This window comes from Jatropha curcas, chromosome 5 (genome assembly GCF_041381405.1).
Source record: "Jatropha curcas cultivar XTBG-Jc1 chromosome 5, XTBG_Jcur_1.0, whole genome shotgun sequence".
NCBI lineage: Eukaryota > Viridiplantae > Streptophyta > Magnoliopsida > Malpighiales > Euphorbiaceae > Jatropha > Jatropha curcas.
Window position 1 is genome coordinate 5,596,391 of NC_143155.1, and position 20,174 is coordinate 5,616,564.

At 32.4% G+C, this 20,174-nt stretch overlaps 1 long non-coding RNA gene across 1 annotated transcript; it reads left to right on the forward strand.

The window, feature by feature from the left end:
- The first annotated feature begins 3,220 nt into the window (after nt 1-3,220).
- Nucleotides 3,221-19,122, forward strand: LOC149496122 (uncharacterized). Its single transcript, XR_016320819.1, has 5 exons — nt 3,221-3,352; nt 4,103-4,168; nt 5,022-5,080; nt 17,885-17,950; nt 18,804-19,122. It is a non-coding gene; the product is annotated as an uncharacterized LOC149496122 (long non-coding RNA).
- The last annotated feature ends 1,052 nt before the right edge of the window (nt 19,123-20,174 follow it).

A 20,174-nucleotide genomic window follows, 5' to 3' on the forward strand; every position in this document is an offset into this window, starting at 1 on the left:
ATAATAAAATATTTTCTGCTGAATTTCATTGGTTGAAATAAAAATTTAGTTTTTAAACAAAAATTCTACGAATTTAAATTTACGGGTCGTTTCACATATAATACTGGACATGAGAATAATGAAATCCACCCAACTAGATTTGATGCGTTTCGTGAGTGAATGTAATAATATATGATATTGAATGTTGAAATGAACAATGAAAAAAATATACTTGTTATTGAGAACATCAATAATATCACAATTGAAGTAATGATCTTAGCAATTATAATGGCCATATAATTAAGTATAAATTTTACCACCAGAAGTGGTAACAAATAATGTGGCATATATTTGATAATATACTTATTATACATCACAATATCGAAAGGCAAATATGGCTTTGGTAGTAAAAAATATATATATTTAAAGACCTGAAAGAGCAAGTATTATTACCTAGAGAAATGAATTTTATGCATAATGCATTATTCCAAAGACATTCATTAAAATGGATATCATATAGAGATAATAATTGAAATAAATATGGTTGTAAACCAGAGGTTTACAAATCCAAGTACTTTATTATTTGGCATGATTGATTAGACCATCCCTATCAATAATGATGTGGAAAAGGAAAATTTAATCCTTATGTGAATAATTATCGAAGAACCAAAAGTTTCTTCCAATCTAATGAATTTTTCATGCTTAGTTTGTTCTCAAAGCAAATTAATTATTGAGCAATTATCAAGTAGAGTTCAAATTGAACTGCTCGTATTTTCTAGAATATATAAAGAGGAATTATTGATCAATTTATTTAGATATATTATGGATGCATCAAAAAGATAAGTTTGCAAAGATTATTGTCAACATGCAACTACAAGTTTCCATGATTATTTGCACAAATAATTTGATGAAGAATATATTTTCCAGATTATATTATCGAGAAAATTTATTTTGAGAATGATTGTGAATTTACACATCAGGCCTTTAATGATTATGGCATGTGTTGATTGAAATAATTATACGGCAACCAGTTGTTGCTTTTATTTACGCTCAAAATGATTTAGTAGAATCATTTGTTAAATGATTGCAATTAATTGCAAGGCAATTATTATGAGAACAGAGCTCTCTATTTTTATAGAGCAGCAGGTTATTATATATATTAGCACTTACTCGCATCATGCCAATAAGTTATTATAAGTTCTTCCCTTTATAATTAATTTTGGATCAGGAAACAAATATTATCCATCTAGAAATTTTTGAATGTGCAGCATATGTTCTAATTGCTCCACTACAACGCACTAAGATGAGTCCTCAAAAGAGGTTGGAAAATAAGTCGGGTATGAATTTACATCTATCTATCTAGAACTTTCAAAATAATGAAGTTATTTGTGGCAAAATTTACTAATTGTATGGATCCAGACATTAGGGGGAGAAAAGAAGCAGTTAGAAGAATAATTGATTGAAAAATAATAATTATTATTATACCTTGATCCTCATATAAGGCAGTGTGAATTTTAAAAATTAAAAATAATTTATTTACAAAATATTATAAATTAATTGCCAAATATATTTACTAATCCAAAAAGAGATAATTAAATCTCATATATTAGCTACAAATTGCTCCTATTAGAATTAAAGTCCCTGAAGAAAAAAATGTCTATGCTAATGAGTCTAAGGCACACCTGAAGCGTGGTAGACCAATCGGTTCCAAGGATAAAAGTCCTAGAAAAGGAAAGGAGTAAATATTTAAGATGGTTAAGCTCTAGAAGAGTAAATTATGGAAGAAGTTCTTGCAAATGAGTAATAAGTTTTCCAAAGAAACTCAGGTACCTAAAATCAATGAAGATTATGAGATCTCTATAAATTATATCATTTTAGGACAATTATGGAGCCCATATAAAAGTAATGTCGACAATATTTTTATGATATAGCACTGAATTTTTGAAAGATTATGAGGATCTTGAAAACAGTCTATAGAGAATATAGCTATAGAATTGATTGGCTAAAATAGAACGACGTATGTGACATTTAATTTACTTGAAAAGTAAACTTTGAAATTTTAATATGTGCATCAAGAGATGTCAAGCTAGTAGAATACAAATATGTATTTGTATTAAATTGAAATGGGGTCATGAAATATAAAGCAAATTTGTTAGACAAGTTTTTCACAAAGAACTAACATTGATTACGAGGATAAATACCCTTATATGATGGATGTAATTATAATTTAATATTTGATTAGTTTGAAAATTTATGAAAATTCAAAATGCATGAATGAGTTAATGGCTGTCTATTTATATGTTAACTTGATGTAGATATTTATATGAAAATTCCTGAAGGATTCTAATTGCTTGAAGCATAAAGTTAAATTCTTGAAAATTTTATTCAGCTAATATTATAGAGCTCTATATGGATTAGTGGATAATAATATCCATGAAATATTGAAAAATGCTTGAAGCAAGCAAATCGAGACCCCAAGAAATATATTTAAGATTTCTATATGGATTAAAAAATCTTAATACATACAATATAATCGCCTTAATGATATTTATAGCTGAGAAAATATTATAATATTTTATGATCATATGTATTTTATAATATTCTTTTGTTGAAAGTCACATGCTTTTCATACTTTTGATATTTGCTTTATATGTTATCATGAATAACGTGATCTCTTGATTAGTGAATATTTGTTCAAAGAATATTATAATAATAATGTTATATGTTCATAAACAGATTTGAATATGAATTTGTTATTAGTTGGTTTATGAACATTATTAGAACTCTTGAAGAGCTTCTAAACATTATAGATTCCTTAAAGGAAGAGTTTGAGATTGAAATAACCCGAATTTTTATATTCAAAATTTTTCCAATTAAATTTAATGAACCGTCAGCCTGGAAATTAATATTAATATTTTAGTGCAACTACTATGAGAAATCGAACCAAAAACCGATTGAAAAAGTCGAAAACCAATTGAAAATCGATGATTTGGGCCGAATCGAACCGGTTCAACCCAAACCATCTAGAAAATTCCCTTTCTTTTTGTTTTTTTTTATCTCCAGCGCTGCACCTCTCTACTCCTCACCATCACAGCAGCGCCTCCTCCTCCCTCTCTTCTATTTTTCTTTTTCTTCTTCTTCTTCTTCTTCTTCTTCTTCTTCTTCTTCTTCTTTCTTTTCTTTCTTTCTTTCCTTTTTCCCTTCACTGCACCTACGTCTTCATTTCTGGCGAGACAGCAACTGATCGCGCCACCCAGCCACCGTGCGCCACCGCCGCACCTTGCTGTCGCAGTCGATCCGCCATCGCCACCCTCCTCTCCGGCCACCAACCTCCATTTCCGGTTAACCAAAAAGTCCGGCAACAATATATTGGGTATAATTTCATTTTAATAATATTATTTAATTAAATTAATTTTATTATTGGTAGTTAATTAATTTAGTTAAATTAATGTTAGTAATATTAGCTAATTTTTATTATTAGTAGTCAATTAATTTAGTTAAGTTAATGTTAGTAATAGTAGTTAATTAAATTAAATTTATTGGTTGTAGTGAATTAATTTAGTTAATTTAATTTAGTAATTGTGAGTAGTTACTAGATTTATAATTTTATTGTTGATTTAATGAAGTTTCGATATAACGTTATTGTAATCTATAATTTGGAATGTGTGGTGATGTTGAGTTTGATGGAGGATGGAAAAATTTGATTGATTGATTGCCCGATGGATGGGCTGTGTGGTTTGGAATTTTTAGATAAATTGTGGATATTTTAACAGGTGGCTAGTCCAACTTTTAGGGGAGATGCTGTCGAAATTTCGGTAGAAATAAAATAAGTTTCGGTAGAAAAATAAAAACAAATTCGGTATAAAAAAATAAAATAAATTTCGGTAGAAGGAAATAAATAAAATAGAGTTAGATAAAAAATAAATAATAAATAAATAAAAAAAATAATAATAAATAAATAAATAAATAAAATAATAATAATAAGAGTTATGTTAGAAAAGAAATTTAATATAGAGAATAAATTAAGTATAGAAAGTAAGAATATAAAATAAAAATTATTAGAGGTAAATAAATATTTTATCTGATATAATTATTTTCTGATGTCATTCTCTGAATTTCTTAGATCGCCCGGGTCCATCTAGTGCTCCTCCAGGACAACATCAAAGTTAGAATTTCGCTCTCCATCACAGTGAGTAATAATAAATAATGCATATCAACACTGCATTTGCATATCATTTATTTATAAACATTATATTTTTTTTATTTACATATTTACAATATATTATAAGTATTTTATCATATATGTTATGTTACGATCACTATAATTATACTAATATATAATTGTGCATTTGGATGAAATTGGTGTATTATGATGAATGAAATGTCTGATTATTTGTGCTGTGACTATACTGTGATTTGTTTGTGTGGAATTGGGATGAAGTGGGTCACCATGGGTTTGTGAGAATGATATATGTGATATGGATCCTGAATATGATATGAAATTTGGCCGGGTAAATGGGAGATCGGCGCCCCCGTGTGCACCTACTGCTATGATCTGTGTGATATGGAAAACCACAGGTTGGTTTCTTTATTGGGCGCACCTGATAATCTAGATTTGATCGCAGCCCGCAGGGTGGCCTCCTGTTGTGAGCGCCTGATGATCTAGATTTGATGGAGACGACCGGGTTACCTCCTGTTGGTATGGAAAAGAAAAGAGAGAATGGAAAAACAATGAGAGGGCTGGTCAAGTGAGGATTAGACCGGTCGGCCAGTATGGGGGATCGGCTCCCTGGTGCACATGTGAGAGGATGAGCCATGTGGGAGGACGGCTCATCGGGGGTTCGGTGACTCCACTGACTAATTTCCACGTGATGTGATTATTTGAAGGTGATATTGTTTGTGGGTGCTGATGTGATGCCATATGATTGACTGTTGTGTGTTCATTCAGTATACTAGGGTGCATTTTGCTTGATGTATGTGGTGTGTATTATTTATTATTATTCACTGAGTTGCAAAACTCACCCCCCCAATAAACCTCTCAGGTACTAGGAAGCAGCGGATTCAACTGAAGCTCTGCAATCTTCTCCGCAAAGTTATAAATGTAAACTTTATATTTCTGTTACTTAATTTTGTATGTATAAATTATTCTATTATTAGAATATTATTGAACTCCGCAGTTATAGGGTCGTGTATTTCCAATTGGGCCTTGCTGTATGCGTTGTTTTATAAACGGTTGGTTGTATTTGTTAAGAATTAATCTCAAATAATTCAATAATAACCTAGATCGTGCAAACCACTAGATTCAACAAAATAGATTGAATAAGAAAAGGTTGCGTACCTGACATCGTTGTTCGTCGATCTTGATGTATAAAATTAGGTTTGCAGCCTTCCAGAGAATTGAAGAATCGATTTAGCGGAAGCAATACGAAAGGAACGTAAAACTGAATCGTATTCAACTCCTCTGGGGACCACGACCTTTATATACCTGTAGGGTTAGTACAATTCCTATTTCGGTCCTTTAACGAAATAGGAATTATATAATGGTCTCTACACTTAATATCTATAATTAGTTGATACCTCAATAGTCAATTATTCACAATCAAGACCACATTTGAAATTGACTTTACAATTGGACTGCTGTACATATTTAATTTTACATATTAAGCCCACAATAGAAAATTAAATCCAACAATCTCCCACTTGGGCGAACATATGTTAAATAAAATACATACACCAAAATGAGCTCAACAAACGCAGTCATACAAGGTATCCAAAAACAATCTCGTCCATTAGTTATATTGATAAAGAGCTGAAGAAACATTCGCCATAGATCTCATGACTAAGTTCATCATCAACTACATTACCAATATCCCTAAATGACATAGATTCATTATAGAAGTGTAGCATGAAAACTACATGTAATGTGATCATCATGTCTGTTTCCAACTGGTCACCAACAAAAGTGAGATCAAGCAAAACAATAATAATAATACAGAGTGTAACCATCAACCAAAATGAGTACTCAACAAAATTTCATAATAAAACATATCCAAAATAAAATAGAGCATTCAAAAACATAATGTATGCATAAAGAGCAAACTCCCACTAAAACTAGACAGTCTCAAACAAAACGATACCCATATGAGCGGTGTGCTCATGGAAAACTTTCGGTATCACTGCCTTTGTAAGCGGATCCGCAATCATAGAGTTTGTTCCAATATGCTCTAAGGATATCTGTCCACTCTGTACCCTCTCTTTCACAGCCAAGAACTTAATCTCAATGTGCTTTGATCGAGAAGAGCTCCTGTTGTTGTTGGAGAATAAAACGGCTGACTTGCTGTCACAATACAACTTCAGTGGTCTTTCTATTCCACCTACTACACGCAGCCCAGTGACAAGGTTTCTCAGCCAAATAGCTTGATTGGATGCCTCATAAGATGCTACAAATTCAGCTTCCATGGTGGAGGTTGCCACTAGAGTTTGTTTCACACTCTTCCAAGAAATAGCACCGCCAGCCAATAGAAAAACGTAGCCAGATGTGGATTTTCTACTATCTTGGCATCCAGCGAAATCAGAATCAGTATACCCAATGATCTCAAGCTGATCTGATCTCCTATATGTGAGCATATGTCCCTTAGTCCTCTGAAGATATCTCATGACTCTTTTGGCTGCTTTCCAATGATCCATTCCTGGATTGCTGAGATATCTACCTAACATGCCAACTATAAAAGAAATGTCTGGACGAGTACAAACTTGAACATACATAAGACTTCCTACAGCTGACGCATAAGGAACCTTTTGCATTTCCTGAATTTCAAGTTCACTCTTTGGACATTGTTGATTACTAAATTTATCACCTTTTGCAATAGGGGTATCCAATGGTCTAGAATTCTGCATACTAAATCTCTTGAGCACTTTATCAATATAGCTCTTTTGTGATAATCCAAGAATACCTCGAGAACGGTCTCGATGTATCTGAATCCCTAAAACAAAAGAAGCTTCACCTAAATCTTTCATCTCAAAATGCTTTGAAAGAAAAACTTTGGTTTCATGCAGTAAGACTTTACAATTAGTAGCAAGAAGTATGTCATCCACATATAAGACCAAAAAGATAAACCTACTCCCACTGAACTTATGGTACATACAATTTTCAACAGCATTTGCCTCAAAGCCAAACGAGACAATTACTTGGTTGAACTTAAAGTACCATTGACGAGAAGCTTGCTTGAGTCCATAAATGGATTTCTTTAATTTGCATACCAGATGTTTTGGATCTCCAATTACAAAATTTTCTGGTTGCACCATATATATTGTTTCATCAATGTCGCCATTGAGAAACGCAGTCTTAACATCCATTTGATGAAGCTCAAGATCAAGATTTGCAACTAAGGCCATGATTGTCCTAAAAGAATCCTTCGAAGAAACTGGAGAGAAGGTTTCTTTATAGTCAATCCCTTCCTTTTGAGTAAAGCCTTTTGCTACAAGACGTGCTTTATATCTTTCCACATTACCTTGAGAATCCCTTTTGGTTTTAAATATCCATTTGCAACCAATGGGTTTCTTTCCTTCAGGTAATTGAACAAGATCCCAAACTTGATTGTCTTGCATAGACTTATACTCTTCGTTCATTGCCTCAATCCACTTATGAGAGTCAGAACTCTGCATGGCATGATAGAAACTAACTGGATCATCATCTATCATGTCTACAGTATCCTCATGTTCCTGAAGAAACACTATATAATCATCTGGAATAGCACTTCTTCTCTCCCTAGTAGATCTCCTCAAAAGCATTTGAACAGACTCTAATTCTTGAGGTTGTTGAATTTGTTCTTGAGGAAGAATAGCATTGTCTTGAATTGGATCTTGAATAGCGATAGGAGCAACTGGAGTCTGTACGCTATCAGAAACAACAAAAGGAATGAGAACCGAATCATCTTGACTTGGTTCCTCTTCAAAGACAATGTTTCTTTCTTTATTTCTCCCTCCAAAATCAACATCCTCAAAAAATGTTGCAATTCTCGTTTCAAAAAAGGTTCTAGAAGTAGGATTATAAAATTTGTAACCCCTAGACCGCTCAGAATATCCAACAAAGTAGATGCTGATAGTTTTGGAGTCCAGTTTTGTTTCATTCGGCTTGTAAGGCCTTGCTTCAGCTGGACATCCCCAAACATGAAGATGCTTTAGACTAGGCTTACGTCCAGTCCAAAGTTCATAAGGTGTTTTAGCAACTGCTTTAGATGGAATCCTATTGAGAAGATAAGCTGCTGTCTTTAACGCTTCACCCCACAGAGACTCTGGTAAAGTAGAATGACTAATCATACTCCTTACCATATCCATAAGAGTCCTATTACGTCTCTCAGATACACCATTCATGCTGGGAGTACCAGGCATTGTATATTGAGGGACAATTCCACATTCCTGTAGGAAAAGCGCAAAAGGTCCTGGACGTTGTTCGCCTGAACCGTCATATTTACCATAATATTCACCACCACGGTCAGATCGAACAGATTTAATCTTCTTTCCTAGTTGATTTTCAACTTCGGCTTTATAAGATTTAAACACGTCCAAAGACTCAGATTTTTCATGAATGAGATATAAGTAACCATAACGAGAATAGTCATCAATGAATGATATAAAATATCTTTGGCCATTTCTAGCTGCAATATGGAATGGACCGCAAATATCTGTATGAATCAGTTCTAAAACATTGGATGACCGAATGGCACCTAGTCTCTTTTGTTTAGTCTGTTTTCCTTTAATACACTCAATACAAGAATCCAAACCTGTGTAATCAAGTGTATCTAAGATACCATCAGAAACAAGACGCTCAATTCTCGATTTGGATACATGACCCAAACGTCTATGCCAAAGTACAGCTGAGTTATCAATATTCAACTTTCTTTTGGTACCTCTTGTAGTAACATGCAGGGATTCATGATAACTAGTATCAATGTCTAACATATATAGATTATCACATTCATTCAAGCAACCAGTACCCAAAACTTTTGAATTCATAGATAAAGTAAATACACTGTCTCCAAAAGAACAATGAAAACCAGATTTGTCCAAAAAGGAAACAGAAATCAAATTCCTTCTAAAAGAGGGAATAACAAAAGTATCTATAAGATCCAAAAAATAGCCAGTACTTAAACATAATCTAAAATGTCCAATTGCCTCTACTTCAACCCGATCGCCATTTCCTACATAGACGTATCTTTCACCGTCAGTTGGCTTTCTGTAGTTGAGGCAGCCTTGCAATGAAACACTTATATGAGCGGTAGCACCAGAATCCATCCAATAAGTGTTTTTAGGAGCTGAAGTTAAATTAACTTCACAACAGACTAAAACAAGGTACTTACCCCTCTTTGCAAGCCAAATAGCAAATTTAGGACAGTCCTTTCTCAAGTGATCCGTCTTTCCACAAAAGAAGCATTTTGGCACATAAGGCTTCTTTTGTACTGGATCTACAGCAGTAGCAGCAGCAGGTTTCTCAATAGCCTTTTCAACAGTCTTTGCAAAAGGCCTCTTTCTTTTCTTGTTCTTGCCCTTCCCAGCTGAAGAAACAAAATGAGCATTCTCTCTTTTGTTAGAATTCATCTTTTCCTCCTCATCAACACAATGAGAAATGAGCTCGTTAAGAGTCCATTTATTCGGCTGACAATTATAGGAAGTCCTAATTTGTCCATACTGAGAAGGAAGAGAATTCATAACCATATGGACTAAAAGGTCATCTGGTAAAGCCATACCCAGCGCCTTCAGTCTCTTTGCAATCTGAGACATGCTAAGAATATGCTCCCGAACACCACCATTGCCAGCAAACTTCATGGAGGTTAATTTTCCTAAAAGTGTTCCCACTTCGGCTTTGTCATTCTTGACATAAGCCCTCTCCAGCTCGGCAAGATAGTTTTGAGCATTGTTCTTTTCAGCTGAGACAGAGTCTCGAACATGTTCTGGGACTCCTTTCTGCATGATCATCAGACCTAAGCGATTAGAACGCTCCCACTTCTCATACTGAACCCTTTGAACATCAGTGCTCGTATCAGTAAGAGGAGCAGGTTCGTCCATCCTGAATGCAAGATCCAAATCCATACAGCCCAGAAAGATCATAATGTCTGATTTCCAAGACTCAAAATTTGATCCCTCAAGTTTAGGGACACAATCAGGATTAAATGACATGTTAGCTGACATCGGAGAAAATAAACAAATAGATAAGTATAAGCTCACAATCCACAAATGAAACAATTCACATAAGTAGAGATCAAAAAATGGAAATAAGATACAGACACAACATTAATATTCTCATCTTTGGATGTAAAACATTAACTTGTAATTAGTATCTCAACGCAGCAATCAAATATTGATAACATAGTCCTGACAAATAATAAATCTTCCTTTGGGCCGATATATCATTGTCATGGAAAATAATCAAACAATTATCACATATTTATTGCCAAACATGTATTCAAAACTCAGCCAGATAGCAACCTTCCTTTGGGCCGATTAACTATCCGCAACGAATTCTAATACACCTGTCTAATATTCTAAAATAAATCAATTCAAGCAATAGAGGTCACTTTGGTGACTTATTGATCAAATCAATTTATTTTAACAAATATCAAACACAATAGGGACTTAATCACTCCAAAATTTAATCTCAAGTCGACAAATTAAATCATTTAATTGTAATTAAAATAAAACAATTGCAATTAAATGAATTGATTGTCTAAATATTTAATAATCTAAAATTATTTAGCCCAAAAAAAATTATAATCTAGTCTTTAAGTCACTAAATTAGAGACTAAGTTATAAAATTGGACTAAATAAATTTGAATAAACAAAGTTTGGGTTCTAAACGAAAGAAAACAGAAAATTAGGGGCCTAATACTAAAAAACAGAAAATTAGGGGGCCTAATTTGAAGTTACAGAAACTTAGGGATCTAATCTGAAGTTACAAAAACTTAGGGGCCTAATCTGAAGTTACAGAAAATTTAGGGGCCTGATCTGAAGTTACAGAAAATTTAGGGGCCTAATCTGAAGTTACAGAAAATTATGGACCTAATCTGAAGTTACAGAAATTTAGGGACCTAATACGAAATTTTCTAGGGACCAAACCGTAATTTTTCATCCCTAACCCTAAAACCAACAAGAGACGGAAACTCCTTTCCGCCGACTCTCTTCAAAGAAACCTATACTGTTTTGTTTTGTTTTTTTTTTTTGTTTTTTTTTTTTTGTTTTTTTTTTTTTTTTTTTTTTTTTTTAAACAAGATCCGGCCACCAAAAAAACAACAAAATACCAAACGAACAATTAATCGTCAATGGCGTTAGTTCAAAACCTCTTACCTGTTCTTGGAGAATCCGAAGAACAGTGAGAACAAAATTTTTTTTTTTTTTTTTATTAAACAAAACCCTCAATTCGTAAATAGTAGGGTAAACAAATAAAAACATACGAAAATCAATCTAAAATCTAGCAATTATGCACAAGGCTCTGATACCACTTGTTAAGAATTAATCTCAAATAATTCAATAATAACCTAGATCGTGCAAACCACTAGATTCAACAAAATAGATTGAATAAGAAAAGGTTGCGTACCTGACATCGTTGTTCGTCGATCTTGATGTATAAAATTAGGTTTGCAGCCTTCCAGAGAATTGAAGAATCGATTTAGCGGAAGCAATACGAAAGGAACGTAAAACTGAATCGTATTCAACTCCTCTGGGGACCACGACCTTTATATACCTGTAGGGTTAGTACAATTCCTATTTCGGTCCTTTAACGAAATAGGAATTATATAATGGTCTCTACACTTAATATCTATAATTAGTTGATACCTCAATAGTCAATTATTCACAATCAAGACCACATTTGAAATTGACTTTACAATTGGACTGCTGTACATATTTAATTTTACATATTAAGCCCACAATAGAAAATTAAATCCAACAGTATTATTAGACACGGGGGAATCAGTATGCCCATATTATGAACGTGATTGATAATGACTAGGCCCAAACTAAATTTTATTGGAGATAATTAAAATTGGGCCGGGTTGTATAACATTTATTTACATTTATATCTTAACTTGTATGAGCTTACTGTTTCTATTAAATGGTACGGAATGTATAGTTAAGTAATTAGGCTTACTACGGGCCTCGGGGGCCTTATGCTTACCTGGGCCCTAGTGCCGGTCCGGCCCACGGAAACGGGTCGTGACAAAGGTGGTATCAGAGCAAAAGTTCATAAGTCTAGATGTAACTGCGGAGTAATTCCTGTCATGTCTTGACATAGTCTTCCTTGCTTTCCTCTTCAGCATTGTTCGCGGTCATGTTAAAGTCAAGTTGTTTAATGATTAAAATTTGTATCCTTGTCCTTTAGAGATGTGATTTAGCTAATGATGCTAAGGGGATGGTTTAAACTTAAACTAGAATCCTTCTATGGAATAAATAATATTCATATATAATTTAAGTAGGTAAGAAGATAAGTTATATAGGATTAATAAGTTGAAGTTAGATGATGAAAGTGTGCTATTTTTATTTAATATGTGTTGAATGTGGAATACATATTTAAGAATGCATGAATGTGTGTATAGGTGTGCTTGCGGAATTGAGAATGAGTTGCTAATTATTTAACAAGAGAACTAAATGATTCGGATTCGAGGACATTAGAATCTATTTAATTAGACTGTTGAATCAGTATATGTATTTGATGAAATTTACCTGATGTTGGTTGGTGGAATTTATTATACTTATTGTGATAAATATTTTTCTGGATGGAATAGATATATTAATTGGTGTAAGTATATAAATGATTTTTATAAGGTTTAAATATTGAAGGATTTGGTGTGATTTGCTATAATAAATGGTGATGAGTATATTTCATAAGAAACAATATTGGTGGAATTATTATATGAAGAGAGAGTTTTATTTATGAGTAATTACTACTTGGTGGGACAAAGTGTATTGTAGCATTCTTCAGCTATTTCGTTTCAAGTGTATGAATGTAGGGAATTATGTAAATAGTGGACTATGATGATTAAGGGTATTGATGAATGACATCGGACATGGAGAGATAATTGTCCAATTATTGAATTGATGTTATACTAAATTAGATAAGTAAGGTTGGATCTAGTCATGTTATTGTATGGATATTAAGAAAAGAATCAATTATAGAAACGTGAAGAGTATAAATTAATATGATTTAAATGAGGATAGTCAGTATTTAGAGGTTTAATAAATTAGGGCTTATGGGTAACAAGATTCGATGAAAATAGGAATAATGATACATCAGCGGATTTAAGATAAAGACTTCTATATTTTGGGATTTCATGAGAGTAGAAAAATTGTGGTTTACAAGTCATGAAAGAGTTATGGATTCGTGTGTAATATAATTAAGATCCTAGTACACGTAGGATGTTTAATAAGCCAGACTAAGCTTATGGACCAAGTATAATAAAATAAAAGTAAAAGATAGCAAAGGAAATTAGTGGTTTTGAGATTGAAATGCTATTATATTCGATGATAATTATATTAGGAAAATTATAGCTTGAATATAATTTGAATTAATTTGAACATAATTTGAATATAAAGAATAGAGGAGAATAATGTTTGTATAATTAAACAAGTTCTTGTTATCTCTTGGAGTATAGAGAGAAAGTGAATGTTAAGAAAATTAAATGATCATGAATAGTAATTTTATGATGTAATTAAATAATAAAAAAAAAGCTTTAGAACAAGTAATTAAGAATATGTAGTTAGACAAAAAGAAGTGAAATATTATTAAAGGTAGAATGATGGAACATGTACACTATTGAAGGTAGGAAAATGGCTTTGAGGTTTAAAATAATTTATCACTATCGGTGCTAACTCTAATAAAATATTAAACAAATAATTGATAATGTTATAACCAAACTTATGAGTGAGTTAATCGGTCTTTGCGAGGTGAGTTTCGAGAATTTAGTGGTTTATAAATAGTATATTTAGAATCTAAAAAGAGATCAAATGTAGGAAACTATTGAATGTCTTGTGATAAACAAATAGATAATGGTTCAAGGATTGTAATCCCGATGACGAAAGAACTTAGTATGTATATATATATATATATATACATTCAAAAAGAAAGATAGATTTTCTACATGAAAGATAGAGATAAGAAAATTTTGACTTCTGTGATTTGATAAGTGTATTATGTTTTATGAGTTATATTAATTGAACCCATATATTGAGCTTATAAATGTATCATGTACAAGTGATATGTGTTATTAATAGTAATAACTCGGAATAAGAGTTGATAAAAGATCATGGGACTTAGCTTAAGATGACAATGAATGTGAATACATGTAACTTGTTGGTGGAAAGTATATAAACATAAGGACTTTCTATTAATTAGTGCAATTTGTGAAAGATACTTGTTTTATTGGATAAAGAAGGTTAGTTATATTTATGTCCTTAGTAGAACATGGATGTAATTAGAGTATTTTATTTCATTAGTGAGCTAGCTAAGTTTGAATTTACTATTTGTTTGGAACAATGAAACTTGGTATAAGAATAAATAGGTGAATTTGGGATAGTTTAACGATTTTAGCGAGGAGAATACATGCTAGTATTTAAATACTGAAAATATAAACTATAGGATTATTGGATATGATAATGGGATGGTTTAAGCTTTCATCTTAATTGTACTGGAATGCCAACTCATGGGTGTCGATCATATCATTAATCAATGAAAATTGCTCATGGAATGATTGAGATGCCAATTAGGATGAGAATCATTAAGACATGATTTGGAGTCGATGTAAATCTATTTCGAAATTCTTAGTAATTGGTAGCAATTATGATTGAATGAATAGAATTGTGTTATAAATGTCAGTTTGTGACATATCTTATGGTTTAAGTGAATACTTAATTAGTTAGGTCCATTGGAGGACTGGTACATTAAAACTCAGATGTTGAGGAATTCAATGAGGTATTAACTTGTTTAGAGTAAAGAATATAGAGAGAACATACTTGAGGTTGAGGATATTCCTAGATCGTGTTAGGTATAAATTTTACAGATGATAGACATTAAGATAGACTGGGAGAAGAGGAATAACCCAATTATATTATTATCTGAATATTCATAGGCATTCAAGGGGTTAAGAAAAAATAAAACAAAGGACATAGTTCAATCAGGAGTTGGATTATAGGTTTAACATCCTTAATCTCTTACTTAGCTAGAGCAAAAGGCATTACTTGTTTAGGATTTACGGATACGTAGACCTAGGTAAATTGGATATAAATTACGGTTTGGAGAATTTTACATCTTGATTAAGCTTGTAAAAAAAAAATGTAAACTGGATTTCATTATGGAATGGAGTATAATAGAACTGTGTTTGCGAATTTTAGAAAATAACTTAAGAATTAACCGACATGGCAATAGTTAACATGGCTAGTTGCATAAGTTCTGGTCATAATTAATTAAGAAATGGTATGGTATGACAACTGGAAAAAGGAACAGAGAAGTTAATAACTAAAAGAGGGACTTGATTGTGAATTTAAAATTCTCTATATAATCGATGTACTACTTGTTTTTATGGATTCTCATTAGTAGGATTTTTAAAGAGATTGTATATCTATCTTTCGTTAGAAAATGGTTAAGCTGTTAAAGAGGTGATGTGATTGGGATAGAAGCCAAGTATATCCTATCAGTTGATAGCACTTAGCTAGAGAAATGTCTTGATTCTATTTGAAATAAGCTTGTAGTAGTGGCAAGAATTTGTTCTCTTTAATTGGAAATGATTCAAATAGCACTTACTGGCAGAATTTGATAATAATCGAAAACTTTCTTGAGTTGGCAGCAATCATCTTATTTAGTTATGAACAACTTCAATGATTATGAGGGCAAATATATGGAATTGGAATTGATGAAAAATGGATTGAGTCGGCATGTAGGTTTTGAATTTTAAAATAAGGAGTCCAAATTGGAATAGTAATAAATTTGATTGAATATGTGGATTCTTATATCAGTAAGATTACATACTGGGTTGGTGTATGAGTTTCTTATGGAGTGACGATCATTGCCTATGATAGCTAGTGAGAGAATAAATGACGATACATCAATGTAAGGACACATGATATAGAGCTAATGAGATCAATAACCCTTACTTGAGCAGATGTTATAAGTGAATAAAATTCTTACGTATAAAGGTGAATATTAGTGTCGAATCTGTGCTTTAGGTTATGAATATTTGACTTGAATTGACGACTTGTAGATATAGTACAACTCAAGTTTAAATTAACTATGGTAATATGGTAGGTAACTTTGGGGCTAGATTCATCTCATAATCATCCTATCCTCCATATGAATTAAAGTTTCTTCCCATTGGTTTGTCTTCATAAATTTATTAAAAATTTCTTCCACCGGTTTGACTAACGAACTCAAAAATATTTATCTCATATTCTTGATTCATCCTTCTATCTGCTCAACAGCATTATGTGAGAAGTACAGCCACCATTGTCGTAAACAATTGTTGCATCCTAGTTCTTGTTATTTTTAAAATTCGAGGACGAATTTTTTTAAGGGGGGAAGACTGAAATAACCCGAATTTTTATATTCAAAATTTTTCCAATTAAATTTAATGAACCGACAGCCTGAAAATTAATATTAATATTTTAGTGCAACTACTATGAGAAATCGAACCAAAAACCGATTGAAAAAGTCGAAAACCAGTTGAAAATCGATGATTTGGGCCGAATTGAACCGAATCGAACCGGTTCAACCCAAACCATCTAGAAAACTCCCTTTCTTTTTGTTTTTTTTTATCTCCAGCGCTGCACCTCTCTACTCCTCACCATCACAGCAGCGCCTCCTCCTCCCTCTCTTCTATTTTTCTTTTTCTTCTTCTTCTTCTTCTTCTTCTTCTTCTTCTTCTTCTTCTTCTTCTTCTTCTTCTTCTTCTTCTTCTTCTTCTTCTTCTTCTTCTTCGTCTTCTTTCTTTTCTTTCTTTCTTTCCTTTTTCCCTTCACTGCGCCTACGTCTTCATTTCTGGCGAGACAGCAGCTGATCGCGCCACCCAGCCACCGTGCGCCACCGCCGCACCTTGCTGTCGCAGTCAATCCGCCATCGCCACCCTCCTCTCCGGCCACCAACCTCCATTTCCGGTTAACCAAAAAGTCCGGCAACAATATATTGGGTATAATTTCATTTTAATAATATTATTTAATTAAATTAATTTTATTATTGGTAGTTAATTAATTTAGTTAAATTAATGTTAGTAATATTAGCTAATTTTTATTATTAGTAGTCAATTAATTTAGTTAAGTTAATGTTAGTAATAGTAGTTAATTAAATTAAATTTATTGGTTGTAGTGAATTAATTTAGTTAATTTAATTTAGTAATTGTGAGTAGTTACTAGATTTATAATTTTATTGTTGATTTAATGAAGTTTCGATATAACGTTATTGTAATGTATAATTTTGAATGTGTGGTGATGTTGAGTTTGATGGAGGATGGAAAATTTTGATTGATTGATTGCCCGATGGATGGGCTGTGTGATTTGGAATTTTTAGATAAATTGTGGATATTTTAACAGGTGGATAGTCCAATTTTTAGGGGAGCTGCTGCCGAAATTTCGGTAGAAATAAAATAAGTTTTGGTAGAAAAATAAAAACAAATTCGGTATAAAAAAATAAAATAAATTTCGGTAGAAGGAAATAAATAAAATAGAGTTAGATAAAAAAATAAAAAATAAAAAATAAATAATAATAATAAATAAATAAAATAATAATAATAAGAGTTATGTTAGAAAAGAAATTTAATATAGAGAATAAATTAAGTATAGAAAGTAAGAATATAAAATAAAAATTATTAGAGGTAAATAAATATTTTATCTGATATAATTATTTTCTGATGTCATTCTCTGAATTTCTTAGATCGCCCGGGTCCATCTAGTGCTCCTCCAGGACAACATCAAAGTTAGAATTTCGCTCTCCATCACAGTGAGTAATAATAAATAATGCATATCAATACTGCATTTGCATATCATTTATTTATAAACATTATATTTTTTTTATTTACATATTTACAATATATTATAAGTATTTTATCATATATGTTATGTTACGATCACTATAATTATACTAATATATAATTGTGCATTTGGATGAAATTGGTGTATTATGATGAATGAAATGTCTGATTATTTGTGATGTGACTATACTGTGATTTGTTTGTGTGGAATTGGGATGAAGTGGGTCACCATGGGTTTGTGAGAATGATATATGTGATATGGATCCTGAATATGATATGAAATTTGGCCGGGTAAATGGGAGATCGGCGCCCCCGTGTGCACCTACTGCTATGATCTGTGTGATATGAAAAACCACAGGTTAGTTTCTTTATTGGGCGCACCTGATAATCTAGATTTGATCGCAGCCCGCAGGGTGGCCTCCTGTTGTGAGCGCCTGATGATCTAGATTTGATGGAGACGACCGGGTTACCTCCTGTTGGTATGGAAAAGAAAAGAGAGAATGGAAAAACAATGAGAGGGCTGGTCAAGTGAGGATTAGACCGGTCGGCCAGTATGGGGGATCGGCTCCCTGGTGCACATGTGAGAGGATGAGCCATGTGGGAGGACGGCTCATCGGGGGTTCGGTGACTCCACTGACTAATTTCCACGTGATGTGATTATTTGAAGGTGATATTGTTTGTGGGTGCTGATGTGATGCCATATGATTGACTGTTGTGTGTTCATTCAGTATACTAGGGTGCATTTTGCTTGATGTATGTGGTGTGTATTATTTATTATTATTCACTGAGTTGCAAAACTCACCCCCCCAATAAACCTCTCAGGTACTAGGAAGCAGCGGATTCAACTGAAGCTCTGCAATCTTCTCCGCAGAGTTATAAATGTAAACTTTATATTTCTGTTATTTAATTTTAGATGTATAAATTATTCTATTATTAGAATATTATTGAACTCCGCAGTTATAGGGTCGTGTATTTCCAATTGGGCCTTGCTGTATGCGTTGTTTTATAAACGGTTGGTTGTATTATTAGACACGGGAGAATCAGTATGCCCATATTATGAACGTGATTGATAATGACTAGGCCCAAACTAAATTTTATTGGAGATAATTAAAATTGGGCCGGGTTGTATAACATTTATTTACGTTTATATCTTAACTTGTATGAGCTTACTGTTTCTATTAAATGGTAGGGAATGTATAGTTAAGTAATTAGGCTTACTACGGGCCTCGGGGGCCTTATGCTTACCTGGGCCCTAGTGCCGGTCCGGCCCACGGAAACGGATCGTGACAGAGATGAAAGATATTGGAATATAAAATTTTATTTCGGCCTAAAGTTCGAGCATTTCATTTCATAAATGAAATTCTGTCAATAAATCCAAAATAGATAACTAAGTTATTAAAACGATCTTATGTGAATTTGAATGGCTTTTTTGAGGTCACTTGATAAGAAAATGACCAATTTTCAACTTTGAGCAATTATGAAGAACTTATTGGTCCTAAAGTATCATATTTTAGTGCAATAAAGACACTAATATATCTTGTATTTTTATAAATTTTATTTGTAAGATTAGTTCTTATTGAATATGAAGAAATTGAATGAAGTTAAAATATATATTTTGATATCTCCACGGAATGATAGATTTGGGATTATATTACAATTAACCTGTCAAAATCATTTTTAATTGAATATGAAAATACAGGTTATTTGTCTAACCACATTATGTTAGATAATAAACAAGTCATTCATTCACATGTTGAAATACAATTATTTCATGACATTCAAGGGATGAAGTATCATTACTACTTCTTTTAGTCATACAGAAATTTTAGCAAACTCATGAAGAAAGAGAATGTGTTAGTTCAAAAAAGGACATGTTGAAGGAGATAAGAAAAATATATTTCACCAAAGCTTTTCATCATTCATGATCTCCAAAGATATTGAAGTTCAACAGGTCAAGCAACGATATCGTCGATTTGCTCATAAACATACTTTCTACTTTTACTATAAATTTTCTACCACAAGTTTTAAAGAATTGACAAACAAAATTGGACTGCACTATATTCTTTTTTCCTTTGACCATGGTTTTTTCCCACTAGATTTTCCTAGTAGATGTTTTTAATGAACCAGTATTTCAACACGTATTTAAGAAAAAAAAAATAATATACTCTTTTTCCTTCACTAAGATTTTTTTTC